General features: G+C 52.6%; 1 long non-coding RNA gene across 2 annotated transcripts; it reads left to right on the top strand.

Annotated features, from left to right (window-relative positions):
• The first annotated feature begins 5,898 nt into the window (after positions 1-5,898).
• LOC117804026 lies at positions 5,899-7,976 on the top strand. 2 transcript variants are annotated; one of them, XR_004628194.1, is made up of 3 exons: positions 5,899-6,247; positions 7,354-7,570; positions 7,836-7,976. It is a non-coding gene; the product is annotated as an uncharacterized LOC117804026 (long non-coding RNA). The 2 variants fall into 2 exon arrangements; XR_004628195.1 differs by lacking the exon at positions 7,354-7,570 and adding an exon at positions 7,194-7,327 and having other exon boundaries at positions 7,836-7,966.
• Positions 7,977-13,906: the final 5,930 nt, after the last annotated feature.

Raw genomic sequence — 13,906 nt, 5'->3', positions numbered from 1 at the left:
CGCAAGGNTTGCTGGGGGAGGGGGGTTAATCCCGGGCCCCTGGCCGGAGGGGAAGTCCTCCCTGCGGCGGGGCATCCAGGAGGAAGATTCCACACATTCCTGGACGCGCGGGAGGACGCGGCCGCGGGGTGCCCCGTTGAGCCTGAAACGCTGCAGGGCGCCGCGGCCTTATATGGGCAGCCCGGGCCCGGTCCGCGGCGAGGCGGGAGTCGGCGGCCTGCGCTCCCCAGTCCCAGCCCAGGCGGTGACGACCCTGGGCCCGGCCCTTCAAAGCTCTGTGCCTCAGTTGCCCTGCGGGAGAGGCGGAGTTAAGGTGGCGCTGAGGATCCAGTTAACTCCCAGAAGGGGCTTAGTGAGTGCCCGGCGAGTGGGAAGCGTTCAAGAAATGTTGCCTTTTACTAGCTTTCCATACGTGAGGATATTGTGGTCCACTTCCACACCAGGGAGAATTTGAGCGGATCAGAGGCGTGTTGTCTCAGACAAAACTGAGACTATGACTTCTAGGCGTGCCCCTTCTGTGACCTTGACTTCCCTGACCCAGCTTTCCTCCCCGGTCAGATGGCGGCTGTACCTGTCCCACCGGCTCACCGGATGGGGGCGGAGTCAGAGGTCAGGGCTGAAAGGTCGGCAACTAACAAGCGGGGCAGCTGTGAGGTGCTGGTGGGGGCAGAGCGAGGGGTCTCCTCTCTCCCTGCAGCTGCCTTCTCCCCTCCATCTTGCAGCCCCTCCTCCCACTCTGGGTCTAGTCCGTGACTTCAGGGCAGACACAGCAATCAGCCAGTTTGTACCTGTGGCCCGAGGACCTCAGCACATACCCGTGCATCATCCACCGTAGTCTGCGGTCCCTACCCGGATGCCCTCGCAGCTGTCAAGGGAGGCGGGGCCCCTCTTGGCACTGGACTCATCTGCAGGGGAGGGGAGAAGTGGGAGGGCTTATCCTGAAGGGCTCCTTGCGTGGGTTTGGAGGTTTCCTTTCCTTCTCCTGTCATGGGGTGTATGGACAGTCCCAGACACCTCCATCAGGCTCCCAGACCAACTGGGCTCCTCTCACCCCAACCTGCTCACCTTGAGAAGACGGTGGGTCAAGCTCTTTGTCTCCAGAGCATGTTCCAGAAGGAGCAGAGCCCCCAGGGCCAAGCAGGACACTCTGCTGCCCTTGCAGACATTCAGGAACGACGGAATGACCATATTCAATGGTCTGTGGACAACCTCCCAGGGGATGAATTGGGGAATAAAGTAAATGTAAACTACTGGCAGAGATTCAAATCATCCCTCAGCCTGTCCTGTTGCTCACAAATTCAGTTTTGAAGTGGTGGATATCCCAGGTATGATGCTCAGAAGCTGTCCACACAGTTTCTTCCTCTGTGAAATGGAGATATTACCCTCATGAAAACAGTGTATCCATGAAAGGATACAAAGTAGCCTCTGGCCCACTTTTCCATTCCTTTTAAACTTGAAGCTCACTTCTTCCAGGAAGCCCTCCTGGAATGATGCAGTCCCAGGAAATAGCATTTATACGTACTCAGATTCACAGATGTACATTTCAGCTCTCATTTGCTCATGTGTGGCTTGAGACGTGTTTTTATATTTCTTTTCTCTTAGCTCTGTTTCACAAATTAGAGATAAGATCTCACTAGTCTTTGTAAATTTTAACTCTCCCCCTCTTTTGTGCTTTCTCTAGCATCACATAATTTGAAGGGACAAATTATGCACAGTGACATGCTGTACATATTGTAGAAATTTTCCTACGGTGAAGACCAGCACTGGAGCTTCACAGTTTATAGAATCTAAGACAATCAACTGGAAGACAAACCATGATTTTAGGTACTACTGAGAAACGATGGTGCCTGCTCACCTACGTAACTAAATTGTTGGCTATGCCCAGATTTCAGCAGTGGTATGGTGTGCATCTCAGACTCGGTGAACTGTAGAGGCTGCCCCCTTACCTCTGACAAGTGGCTGAATGAGCCAGGAGCCTGCTGGGTTTTCAGGGGGCTGCCCTCTGGTTTGGAGTGAACCGTCAACGTGGGTCGCGGAAGGAGCACCGGCCTTACCCGTGCATACTGCCTTGATGGGCCAAGGGTCCCCCTGGGCGCTGGCACAGTTAGCAGATGGAGAAAGTAGCAGAGCTTGAGCCATTCAGGAAGAAGCTCAGCTCTGATACCTAACCAGCGAGTGGAACCTGGGGAGGCAAGGGGACCCATCTGAGGGGGGAGAGTCTGGGCATATTCTGCTCCTGAGATGTGGTCCTCCCGGAGGGCCCATGATTGGAAGGGGAGGAACTGAGGAAGGAATGAAAAGCCACCTCCTTCAGCCGGCTGAGTGGAGAACCCCTCCCCCACCGGAAATTCATGCTGGCTGTGCTGGGGGAGGCAGGACCTGGGGAGTCTGGAGGCCAGCAAGCCCTCAAAGCAGAGCGAGAAAGAGGGGAGAGCTTTGAAAGAAATGAACGGTTGTGTCTGGTGCCTGATTGCATGAGAGGCAAAAAGGACAGCGAGGAGTCAGAAAGGAGCCCCGTGTTTAGAGAATGGGACAGAGCAGCACCATCGACAGAGACAGGCGAACCAGGGAGCGGGCTGGTGGGTGTGGTTGGGGTTGAGCTGAGCTTAGATGAGCGGGGTCACCCAGTAGAAAAGGCCGGACGTGAACAGCGGAGGCGGTGAGGGGGCTGTCTCCGCAGGGGCGTGGAGACAGGCATCTGAGCCTGGGAGGGGCAGGGGGAAAAGACCCAAAAGCAGCAGCCTGAGAGATTAGAGAAGCCCAGGGAAGCAGGGAGTGGCCAGTGGTTGTAAACCTCAGAAGGGTCTGTATGAATAGGAATTCAGGGGCGCCTGGGTGGCTTATTCGGTTGAGTATCCGACTTTTGATCTCAGGGTCCTTTGTTCAAGCCCCGCTGGGTATGGAACCTACTTAAAAAAATTTAAAAAAAAAATTCAAGAATGAGGACTCAGAAGAAACCTTGGTTTGGTGACCTTTGAGTGGTTAGTTTTATTAGAGGGTTGGGCAAAAAGTCCGCTTGCAAAGAATGAAGGAGGAAACGCAGGCAGTAAGGATAGTGGGCTTGCTCTAGGAGCCTGTCTGCAAGAAACACAGATCTGATGCAGCCAGCGGGGACCGCAGAGGCTTTCTAAGATGGGCCCGGCCTGCACATGTTGGAGGGTGGGCATCAAAGACAGGAGGGGGGAATTAGACCCTGTGTGGAAAGGGTGCATCCCCTCTGGAGATGAGGAAGGCCAGGTCCCCAGCGTGGGTGGAAGGACGGGCTCTTCGGAGGGAGAGATAGGACGGTGGGAGGGCAAGGTCGAGAAGGAGGATAAGAGGCATCATCCTTCCAAAGGCCTGGCTCCGGCTGAACCCCCAATAAGCAAAAAAGGGGGTGGGAATGGGGACCGAGGAAAGCTGGAAAGGCCCAGAACATTCGCTGTGCCATAGTTGTCTCTAGAAGGCAAGTTCCAAGTCCCCTGGGCTTGAGGAGATAATGGGATCCTAAAGCTAGGGACAACCTCAGCTGATCCTCTCTTGGGTTCTTTGCCAAAGGAGGAGAATGTCTCAATCCTGTCAGCAATGCCTTAAGAATATACCCAGGGTCTGACCACTGTTAGCCTCCCTGTCAACTCGGGTTTGGTTCTCTGTGACAGACTCTGAGCTGGGGATTCGCCAGCAGAGGCGTACTGGGAGGGTTCTCAGGCCCCACGCCAAGGGAAGGGAGAATGAAGTTGAGCTGCCGTGCAGGCCTCACTGACAAGAGTGGGGTGGCCCCTGGAGTGTCCTGAATGCATCGACCCGTCTCTGCTTCCAAGGTGGCTACAGCCTTGGGCCAGGTGGCTCCCTTCGACCAGGAGCAGCGTTCCAGCGCTGGGAGAGTGACTGCCTCCCTCTACCACCTTACCCCTGCCCCTCCTTGCCCAAGATTGTGAGCCTGGAACTAGTCACCCTCCCCTCTGTTCCCCATGAACACCCACACTCCCAGAAGCCCACGTCCACTGTGATGCAGGCCCCTGCCCTCCCGGGCCATCAGCTTCTGTTCTGTTCAGCCAACACACATAACCTACCTCTCTCTGCTCTTCCTCAAATGTCCCAGGAGCCCCTCCTTGGGCCTTTGCCCTTGGAATGCTGCACCCCTACACGTCCCTGTGGCTGGTTCTCTCACTCTTTCAGATCTGTTAAACAATTGTCTTCTTAGTGAGGCCTTCCTGAGCCTCTCCACCTAAATTTCCTCTACCCACCCAACCCCCTGTTATGGGCTGAGCTGTGTCACTGCAAACTCACATTCAGCACGTGACTGTGTTTGGAGACAGCTAAAATGAAACCACATGGTGATTCAGCTACAATGAAGCCACGTGGGTGGGCCCTAATCCAACCTGACTGTGTGCCTGTAAGAAGAGGGGGTCAGGACACAGGCCTGCACAGACGGAAGACCGTGTGAAGCCACAGGGGAAGATGGCCGTCTACAGACCCAGGAAAAGAGGCCTTCGGGGCCCCGGGCTCGCCAACACTGTGATCTCTGACCTCCAGCCTCAGGAACTGTGAGAAATAAACTTCGGTTGTTTAAGCCCGCCGTCTGTGGAACTTTGTTCGGGGGGCCAAGCAGACGAACACACTACCTCATACCTCCTTCCCAGCTCAAATCTCTTCCTTAGCGCGCATCCCTCTCTAACATAAGAAATCGCTTATTTACTTACTTATCCTGTCACCCTCCTCCCACCGTTACAAGCTCGCTGAGCAGCGATGTTTTGTTCCGTCTGATCTGTGCCTGGCATCTCCCCAGTCCAAGAACGGTACCTGATTCCTAGTGGGAGCCAAGGAGCCAGGCCAGTGAATAAATGAATCTGCTTAGAACCATCTCGATCTGCGAGGGCAGAGAATTCAGCTTCTGCGGTCGTCCATTGCAGTGATTCTTACCCTGGCTGATGAATTTAGTGAACAAATATTTTCTGAGCACCTACTGTGTGCCAAGGATTGTTCTGGACACTGGAGAAATAGCAGCACACAAAACAGAGAAAAGTCCCTGTCACAGAGGGGACATCAAACAGACAAAATGCATAACATCCTAGGTGACATAGTGCTGTGGAGGACAGGAGACTGCTGGGGGGGGACAATTTTAAACGGGGGTCACGGGGGGTCTTATTGAGAAGTGATGTCAGAGTTAGGAACTGAAGCAATCGAGGGAATGAGCCCAAGGGTATCTCAGGAAAGGGCATTTCTGGTGCCAGGAACAGTCAGTGCAAATCCCTGGGGAGGGAGTGCCTGGACAGGGTGGGGTGGAGGGGAAGTGGGCCACGGTGACATGGACTTTTGCTCTGAGAGACGGGAGCACAGCAGTGACATGCTCAGACACTGTTTTCATCAGACCATCCCAACTGCTGAGTTGAAACCCAAGTGCAGGGCAGAGGGAGGGAGAGCAGAGAGCAGAGAGGGAGGTCATTGCTGGGGGTGCACAGGGAGGATGGGAGGGGGGTGGAGAGAAATGGTCCTATTCTGCATAGGCTTTTGAAGGATGAGCCATCGGTTTTGGTGTTAGAGCAGATAAGAATCCGGGGAAAAGACAGGACTTTGGACATCCGCACGCTTTGGCCAGAGCAACAGGAAGGCTGGCACTGCCATCAGGCGGAGACAGCAGATGGAGGAGCCGATGGCTGGTCACGTGAGTTTGGGATGCCTGTGACATCCCATATATGAGGTGGCACGGGGGCAGTCGGTCACGCAAGCCTGTAGTCCACAGGCGAGGCTGCGCGGAGATGTAAACACGAGGCCATGGGCATCCTGATGGCATTATAGCCTGGGGCCTGGATGAGTTCGCCAGGCACTGGGGGCTGGCTTGTGGCGTCAAGTGGGGGGACGCCGTGAGGTGGGAGGGCACCTGGCAGTGACAGCGTCCTGGAGTCCAAGGGAAGGACGCGTCTCAAGGAGCAGATGGCAAAGCCTGCTACGGGTCCAGCCCTGATGGCACAGCTGCAGAAGCTGGCTGGGGATATAGCGGTTCTTCTTTACATCCCGCTTCTTCTTGCTTCACCCTCTCTATGCCTGAGGATCTCGCTGTCGACTTAGAGGATTAAAAGCACACAGGAACCTTGGGGGCAGTGACTCTGAACCCCCTTAGCTTTCCCGATGGAACACTCCAGGCTCCTGGACCGCTCCTCGTGTCTCCTGGTCTCCATCACTCTCATCACACTCATGGCTTTCCTGGGCTGACTTCCAGTTTCCCCACTTCCGAAAGCCTGCTGAGCACGCCGGACACACTCCTCTGGTGAGGCTCTGACTTGCGGGGAGCGTAATCAAGGGGATGACGGGACTCTGCTGAGCGTGGTCCCTGTGGTGCCATCCTCTGGCTGCTTTGCCCATAGCGGGGGGGCGGGGGGCGCGGACGATATAGAAGCTCGAGCAGATTGTGACCCGTGTGTGTGGTGTGCGCTTCCCGTCAGGAAGCACACGTCCCGCTGCTCCTCCATGTGACATAACCACCCCTACCCTCCACGCTGTAACCCTTGCCAACAGTTATGTTCTACTCTCTCATTCCTTCTTCATCGGTAGCCGGAATTCTAGACACGGAAAACTCCCATCGACTTTATGTTACCCAATGGGCACACAAACAAAACAGGCAGAATAGGATTCTTTTCCTCTATTTACTAGCGTTCAAATAATGACTGCGAACTGGTCCATTCACATCCTGCAATGGTAACCAATTAGTTGTCTTTCTGCTTTCATCATTCCCGCCCACTGCGATTTTATCTTTAGTGATGCTCAGAAAGTTCCTTCCTTGGCCAGCTTGCTTTCTTCAGCTGACACGTGACCCTTCAGAGTGCTCTGACCCCACGATTTCCCCGCCACATCTCCCTGCCCTTTCCCTTGCTGGCAGTTCACTCTCTGAATGCTTCATGCACTGGGCTTCACTGGCTTGCCTTCACAGACAAAATCACGTAGGAGTCTAAGGCAGGAACGATGCAGCCCGATGGCCTGGGTCTGAAGCCTGGATCTACCCTTTCCCCACTGGGCAACCTTGAGCAATTTACTTACCTTCCTGGTGCCTCAGATGCCTCATCTTTTGTATGGATTCATGAGAAGGAAAATGCAGGGAAGGAAAATGTATGGGATGGTGCGGGGCCGCAGTGGGCACTAGGGACGTGCTAGCCATCACCCCGCGTGTCCCCCCATCCCGCTGGTCCGCAAAGCTAGAGCTGCATCTGTATGGTTAGTATCGGACCCCCGGCGCCTGACGTTCAAGGAGTCCTTGTTGAGTGAAGAAATGAAGGACGTAGGAACACCTGCTTGGAGCTGGCTGGGAAATCGAGCCTCTGAAGCAGACTCAGGGCAGCTGGCAGCTCAGAGGGTACGTGCCTTGTCTTTCATTCCCAGAGTCCAGAATCGAAATACTGATGCACAAGGTCCTGATAACATGGGAAATACTGAGGGGTCGTGCTGATCGGAGCAGCAGGAGGGGGGCTCTGTATTGACTGTCGCAGGCAGCCCACGGCCCGGGCAGCCCAGAAGACTGAGCTGACGTTCACCAGCTGCGAGGGAATCAAGTGGGATCCTGTCTAGCTGTCTGCCGTCACTCTGGGCAGAAACCGCTGTGCGTTGTGGCTGCCACCCCCACCCCTGGCCCGCCGGGAACTCAAGTCCCTGGGAAAGCTGGCCTGGCCCTGCTGGCCTTTACACGGGGGGTGGGTGTCAGGCAGACTTCACAGGAGGGTGGTTGGAGGTTCGTTATTATTTTTGAGAGAGAGGAGTATACGCCACTGGATCTATCTATCTACACACACCTGCCTGCACGGGGTGGCACCTATGACCTGAGGTCAGGGGACCTGGGTACAGGCTTGCTTTGCTTTTTCTCACAGGGCTCCTCAAGCAGACTGGCCTCCCACAGGACTGCCCCAGAGCCGGCCCGGACACAGTTCACCCGCCCCCAGCAGAGTGTGCCCGGCAGCCGGCGGTGAGCTCCGCAAACCCAGATGCCCTTGTGATTCAGACGCTCCCCCACGTGTCTGTGCGACGCCGGCCCTCTCTGCCCCCAGGTCCTGGGCGTCTTCCTTCCCTCCCCATCTCCTGCTGAAGGTCAACAACACCTGCTGCTTAGATGGGTTGAAACAGAGACGGCTTGTGTGGGCACCCGTGGGCTCTGGGGCCCCGGGGGGCTTTCTTGACTTCTGTGGCCAAGACCAAGTGCAGCACGCAGGCGTGCCAGCTGCTGGCCGGGCCTGAATCCAGCATTGCAGCTGGAAAAACCAGCCAAAGCACACCCGTCCCAGGTCGGGGTGTGGGGCCTTTCAGATGCCACAACAGCTAGTGTCTGCCTGTCGGTTCAGTTCCACACTCAGGGAGCACCTACCGGCGGCAGGACAATGATCGGGACTGGGTTCTGGCTGTTCAGTCATTGTCAGCTCAAGTGGTTCTGACAGCCAAGGTCTTTCTCCTGCACCCCTCCTATGCCTGGCACCAGAGCCAGGCAAATAGCTGGGGACGGGGGCGGGGAGGGGCACATTCCCGCTCAGGGGGAGGCTCAGGCCTCTGGAATGTGCTCCCACCTCAGCCGATGGGCAGGCCTGTTTCCGTTCTATCCTTGACCCTCCTCTGAAATACCTCCTTTCTGAGCGACTTCCAAGATCCATAGATAGAGAAAATGCCACCAGGGGTTTTATAACAAGGCCTATACATCGTCACTTCAGACAGCAGGGGGAAAAGTTATGGGGGTAAGTTTTAGTTCAAGGTTCAAAAGAGTTTTCTAGGAATTAGGGGTCAAAAAGAAGAAAAAAGACTGCCTTGTGTAGAAGTAAGCTCCCCATTTCTGGAGGAATGCAAGTGGGAGGCTGGGTGATGACCCCTCCTGTGGGTGTGTGAGAAAGGAAACAGTTTCTTGATGTGTGTACTTTTCTGCATGTTTAAAAACTTTCAAAGTATCCATTTGTAATGAACTAAAAACAAAATAAAAATTTTAAAAATATAAATTATATAAATAAAATATGCATCTACAACTATGCTCTTTTTCTGTATGCTTAAAAATTATTGAAATAGAAATTTTTTTTTTAGATTTGTTTATTTGAGCGAGAGAGAGGGTGTGAGCAGGGGGATGGGCAGAGGGAGAGAGGGAGACAAGCAGACTCCCTGCTGAGTGGGGAGCCTGACACAGGGCTCAAGCCCAGAACCCCAAGATCGTGACCTGAGCCGAAACCAAGAGTTAGACACTTAACCGACTGAGCCACCCAGGCGCCCCAAAATAGAAATTCTTACAACATTTGCTCTTAAATTTTGCTTTGTCATACAGTTAGTCATGAAAAGTACAGTGAAATTTTGGACCATTACCTGGTCATTCCCTTTTGATTAAAATTAGTTATATCTTCCAGTAATAACATATTGTAGTCAGTGTATCAGGGGTACTTTAAAAGGCTTTGGCTGGAAGCAACAGAAAACGCAAATCTAGAAGTCTTAGATGAACCAGGATTCTCACAGTAGGTTATCTGCAGGCAGGGCAGCTCTCAGCTCTTTCTTTCTGTACCGTAATTGTTACTGAGGTAGGGAAGCTGACGGGACCCCGTGTTAGGAAGGCTCCATCTCTGCTGTTTTCCCTTGAGGCCCTATTTACGCATGTTCTAGATATGTACTTTAAAGATTTTATTTATTTATTTATTTATTTATTTATTTATTTATTTATTTATTTGAGAGAGAGAGTGCACACAAGCGGGGCAGTGGCAGAAGGAGAGGGAGAAGGAGGCTCTCTGCTGAGCAGGGAGTCTGGACTCGGGGCTTGATCCCAGGACCCCTAGATCATGACCTGAGCCGAAGGCAGACGCTTAACCGACTGAGCCACCCAGGCGCCCCCTATATTTCTGACTGAAAACCAAAGAAACTATGTTCCCACTCCAATGGGAAGCAAGAGAGTTAATCATTCTCTGAGTTTTTGTCCTAGGCTCCCAACACCTGATCACATCTAAGAAGAGCTAGATCCCAAACATGTTCTAGAACATTAGCTTCGAACAAACCTTGGCCCACACTGGCATCAACACCCGCTACCTTCCGTGATTTATAAAATAACACCTATTACCCAGTCACTCACCTTTGGTCAGACCCTATCCTGGATTTCTGAAAGAACATGTATCCTAGACCCCTTTTCCAATATAAGCCTCTAGCCCCAAATGACAAAGAGACTCATTTTCTTATTCTTTCCAAGTCTCCCAGACATTCCATCTATTTTCTACCTGTCACTTATGCTATTCAATAAACTCTGCTTTTACTTTCTCTGCTCGCATTTGATTTCTACCCTGCACAAAGCCAAGGACCCTCTTCGCTGGTACTGCTGGGCCCCTTTGGGGTCCTCAGACCCAACCTACTGCATCATTAGCATGTTGGCCTGTTGTCTTCAGGATCACAAAATGGCTGCTTCAGCTCCAGCCATCACACCTATATTCAAGGTAGAAAGAAGAGAGGAATCCAAGTCAGCTCCGTCTCCTTTATAAGAAAAAGGCAAAAGTCTTTTTCCAGAAACCTCCAACACATTTCCACGTAAGTCTCATTGGCCAGAACTCTGTCACACGGTTGGCATTAGCTACAATTGGGACTTTTCCTCTCTTTGGTTGAGATGGACAAGAGAGAAAAGGGAATGGGCATGAATGGGTTTGGGATTGGCTGACCAGCAGTGTCTCCAGTGTCTAGAACAGTCAGCATCAGATCATCAGTCTTGTTATTTTGGCATAAGGCTCAGTGCTGCCTTAGAAACAGTTATGTTATTTTAATTTTTTCCATATGTCATTTCTTTCCTCCCAAGGCAGTCATGAAGTGGAAAGGACAGGAATGATTTCTGATTTGCTACAAGACACTGAGGCCCTGATAGGACTTGCTATTAGACACCAGCTCTCCAGACTCCTCATCCTGTGTTTTTTCCCGTTGGCTACACTGCCTCTGATTTCGTATTTTCTCTCTTTGAGAAAACTTGTTTTTCCACTGTGCAGCTGATGAATTCAGCAGGCCAGAGTGTTTGTCCTCGTTTACTGAGTATGGCACCGGGCATGGGTATTTTCCCCATAGCTCTAGAAGCAGGAGGCCACCTTGTCATTGTACAGACCTGTCTCTACAGGGAGCATGGAAATCAAAGCTGACCACAACTGAATAAACAAGACAGCCTTTCTCAGATCAACCTTATGTGACTGTTTTAACCACAAAACCGAACACAAATCCAAGTAAGATGCAACAAAAATGAGAACTAAGGAAGGATCTGTCACAGCTTCGTGAGCAAGACAGAAAGTAAGAGGGAGCTGTGACCCCAGGTCACTTGGCACCTGTCCGTCTTAGGTTCTTATTTCTAGTTTCCTAAAGGATTCCGTGTTAAAAGAGGTATTCTGTTTGCTTCTCAATAAAGACATGGTTTTTTTTTTTTTTTTAAGATTTATTTAGTTAGTTTAAAGAGAGAGAGAGAGCACATGAGTGGGAGGAGCAGAGGGAGAGGGAGAGAATCCTCAGGCAGACTCCCTGCTGAGCACGGAGCCTGACGTGGGACTCGATCCCACCACCCTGAGATCACAACCTGGCTGAAACCAAGAGTCAAACACTCAACTGAGTGTGCCACCCAGGCACGCCAAGACATGGTTTTTGAACTATAAAAATGCCCCAGAGTTTGTGCTTCTAATCATATTTATGCTGGAAATCGGCGGTGACTCCCCATCCGGCTCCCCCGAAGCCTCGCAAGCAGCAATGTCTGCAGTCAGAGAGGGGTTTCCACGCTCCACCTGCTTCCTGCCTCCACCCGGCACACACTGGGGCCTGCACGTATTTATTTAAACAATAACATGGACTAGATAGCCAGGGTCTTTTCACTCTCTTCACTGCCCTCTCTTTCTCTCCTCTCTGCCACAGTTTCCCTCTTCTTTCCAAAACCCTTCCTACAAAAATCTCACACTCTGCTGGGGGCCACACACGGCTGCGGGCTCTGAAGGAAACACACCTCTGTAGCAGAAGGCTATCTCCTTTCTCCTCGAGCCTCAGCTCCTTTCCCTTTCTCCCCTCCACTGGCCAAAGGGGGAGAGCAGATCTTCGCTCTGCCATCGGGTCCCACTTACCACAGAGGTTCTGGGCGGCAGGAGCCCCTGGTGCTTTCCATAGTGACCCCACGGACTGAAATACGGGGTCTCGCTTAGACAGCTGACCGGGGGAACCATCTGGAAGCTCTGAGGGCCCAGTGGGAACTACCTCCCGTCCACTTGTGAGATTACCCATCCCTCCCTCTTCACGACATTCCTTCAGTCCCTGTGTTACAAGGAAAGGGAAAGAGGGAAGAGACCAGGATGTGGTGGATGAAATGTGAGCAAGTCTGGTTCGATGAGGAAATTGACTCTGTCTTTAAAGCAGCAGCTCTGAATCCTTACCCGAGTCACCCGTACCTTTCAAAAGATAATGAAAGGTATAAACCCCTTTCCCCAGAAATGTCAGAAATCAGCGGTGGCTCTCCCTCTGAAAATAATGGAAAACATGCACACGAATAACATCCCTGCAATCGTCTGTGGTACCGAAAGAGGATTTTGGCTGCCTCCTCTTGACCTCAGACTTCCCAGCTGGCTCTCGGCTCACACGGAAGACCCTGTGGGCGAAGCCTCCCGTAATGGGAACCGAAACTACCCCTCAAGCAACAAGGCCTGCCCCGAGCCAGCAAGACCCTGGCCGTGACTGAGTCCATGACAACGATGGACAGGACCTTCATGGTCCACCTGCAAGCGCCCACCCACCTTTGCCCCAATCCTCCTTATATAAACCTGGAAGTTCTTGGAGCACTTTGGAGACCGTCTCTGGGACGCTAGTCTGTCTTCCTGGCACTGGCCTCACTGGGGTAAGTCCCTTTTCTGTTCCATCATCCACTTGTTTCTCTGCCCTTGGGTTCTGTCTGCGGAGAGTGGCCGAACCTGGTTTGTCTGGGACCCCTGGAGCCAGATGCTCCCTCAGTCCTGCGCCCCGCTACAAACCACGATACATGGTAATTACATGGACCACACGGCCGAGAATTCCTATCTTAGAAGCAAGTTAGAAAAAGCGGCTCACACATGTACCTCTAAAGATGGTGGGAAGTAAATCTTAACCACGAAGACATTTCCAAGGCACTAGACAATGCAGTTAATATTTTCCAAAAGAAAAGGATCAAGAACAGAGGGTTCCCCCAAAAAACCTTAATTCCCTGGGGAGGGGGAGGGGGTCAATACTGCTGTATCCATAGGTATAGCCTTCGGTTTACGGGAACTCATTTCTCACTCTGTTCAGATGTGTGGTGCTGGGAGCATAAACACTCCTGAATTACAATGGATGGATCTGTCTGGAGTGATGTAAACACGTCAACAAAAGAACTGAATCTCACAAAAGTGGTTTATTTGCCTTTGTAAATTTTTGTTGTTTTGCTTCTTCCTGCTCTTCATTTTGAGGTGGGTCGAGAGTTTTCCAAATGGCCCATTTTCAAACGCGCCTGCTTCATTAAGCCAACATTTTCCTGTTGGCCGCCTGTTTAGGGTTAGGGTGAATTCACACTCTGGGTCAGTAATGAGCGACTATACTGACTGGGGGGATGCGGTATAGCTCGGGCTACCGGAGACACGTCTCCAATCCAGTGGCTCAGCGTGGCAGGGGTTGTTTCTCGCTGGTGACAATTCTGTGCGGGGGGGGGGGCAGCAGCTCCTGGGGCCACCTCCCCTCTGTGTGTTGGCTCCGTGTTCTAAGCTGCTTGAACCCTTCAGCGCCTCCTCCCCTTGTCACCGTGGGCCGCGGAGAAGAGCCAGAGAGATGCACACCCACAATCCCGTGTGTCCCCGTGCAAGTGCACACATCGCTCTTTGGCCAGAGCAAGGAACACAGTGACACCTCGGGAAGCAGGGCGCACCCGTGCGCCCAGAGGAAGGCAAGAGCCACGACGCAGCAAACCACGTACTGCCTCCTGCAGGTG

Source organism: Ailuropoda melanoleuca, chromosome 10 (assembly GCF_002007445.2).
Source record: "Ailuropoda melanoleuca isolate Jingjing chromosome 10, ASM200744v2, whole genome shotgun sequence".
NCBI lineage: Eukaryota > Metazoa > Chordata > Mammalia > Carnivora > Ursidae > Ailuropoda > Ailuropoda melanoleuca.
This window is presented reverse-complemented; position numbering and strand designations above follow the sequence as displayed.